This window comes from Sinocyclocheilus anshuiensis, unplaced genomic scaffold, assembly GCF_001515605.1.
Source record: "Sinocyclocheilus anshuiensis isolate Anshui unplaced genomic scaffold, SAMN03320099.WGS_v1.1 scaffold260, whole genome shotgun sequence".
In the NCBI taxonomy this organism is placed as follows: domain Eukaryota; kingdom Metazoa; phylum Chordata; class Actinopteri; order Cypriniformes; family Cyprinidae; genus Sinocyclocheilus; species Sinocyclocheilus anshuiensis.
In genome coordinates this window covers 2,290,239-2,291,868 of record NW_015557134.1, presented here as the reverse complement: position 1 = coordinate 2,291,868, position 1,630 = coordinate 2,290,239, and the positions used below count along the sequence as shown (strand labels likewise).

At 30.7% G+C, this 1,630-nt stretch overlaps 1 protein-coding gene across 1 annotated transcript in view; it reads left to right on the top strand.

Moving 5' to 3' along the window:
- Positions 1 to 921: 921 nt before the first annotated feature.
- The window catches only part of LOC107678035 (serine/threonine-protein phosphatase 2A 55 kDa regulatory subunit B alpha isoform-like), a 23,077-nt gene continuing 22,368 nt past the window's right edge, over positions 922 to 1,630 (top strand). The window contains exon 1 of the mRNA XM_016473147.1: positions 922 to 1,152. The gene's annotated coding sequence lies outside the window, so the exon portion shown is untranslated. The remainder of the gene's footprint in view (positions 1,153 to 1,630) is intronic.

The window sequence follows — 1,630 nt, the reverse complement described above, 5'->3', positions numbered from 1 at the left end:
AGCTCAAAGGTCAAAAAGTCATTTCGCACACAATGACTGACTCTCCTTCACCTTGTTTACAGAAGTTTTTTTGTAACACTTTATTTTAAGGTCTCCTTGTTATACGTTACATGTACTTACTATTATAATAAATTATGCATAATTACATGCAATCCTAAAACAAACCCTAATCCTAACCTTAACCATAAGTACATGTACATGTAGTTAATTAATATTACTCAGTACTTAAATGTATAATTACACTGTAACAAGGACACCTTAAGATAAAGTGTAACCATATCTTTCCCATTTGCCATTCCCACAGAATTTAATTTAAATAATAAACAAGTCCATTATACGCATGAACCAAACCAACCAGTACTAATGTTATTTAATTATTTATTTTATTTTAAATATTTATTTATTAATTTTTATTATTATTACTTTTTGTTGGGAAAAAAAAATCCAAATTTGATATATATATATATACATAACGTTTATACATTATAAATCAGTTAAAAATCAATTTCTCTGTGTAGGATTTTTTATTTTATTTATTTTGGACCAACTGCCTTGTCTCTCTATGTCTCTCAGAACCGAAGAAATGCTTTATTACTGTACACCTGGCTTTTAGCCTACTACAGCATCATGCATACTTACATAATAAAAATAGATGTATTGTTTTTGTTGAGCATGTCAGTTGCCTGTACCTGTTCTGGGTGTGAAAAATTTTTTTTGTTAATGGGTGAAACTGAGGTATATTTACACAAACATTCAACCACATTATGATAACATAGGCTATATGCTAAATGCTTGTGTTCGGTTTGTGTAATTTCATAGCCGCCCACACAGCCAGGCAAAATCATTGTAGTTACGTCATTACCCCCCAGCATCCAGTAATGAATGGCCAGTGCCGATTACGTCACTACAGGGCGGGGTTGCGCCATTTTGAATGTTGAGAGAAGTGTAGGAATATAGAGCTGTAAGGAGGCTGGGTTGCAGGAAAAAAGCCTTAGGATCTTAAGATTTAGGCGTAAACGAAAGGACTACTGAAAAGAGTTTCTTTCTGAGGTCCGTCTTCATCCATTCCCAGACGAACTGCTTGCAATAAAATAAATCCGGCAAAGTTATCGGGACAGTTCTGTTAGCAAAAATTAGCAGCATCAAGCGAAGGTAAGAGCCGGAAGTGACGTATAGCGGACCCGAAAGCGTAATTTTCCTTCAAAATACAGCTAGAATAATCTAAGCTTTTAATAAAATTGAATATACACATCGTTGTAAGTTTTAATATGCCTACATTTTAAGCATTAATACTTTAGAGAATTATCTCAGTCCACTTTATTGTAATTGTGACAAAATAATGTCAAATAAAGACGAATAACAAAATAATGTTATTACTTACTTTTTTAAGTAATGGAACATACATATTTTATTTTCAAAATGGTGTAACCCCGTTTTATACGGTATATCAGTTATTTATTAATAATCTAAATAAATTGCACTTTAACGTAGGTTTCAAGATCTTAATGTAATTTATTAATAATTTACAGATTTAAGGCAGATTGATTAATGTAGTAATTTAATGTTTTCAAAATGTATAATGACTATATATATATATATATATATATATATATATATAAAGAAACATCTA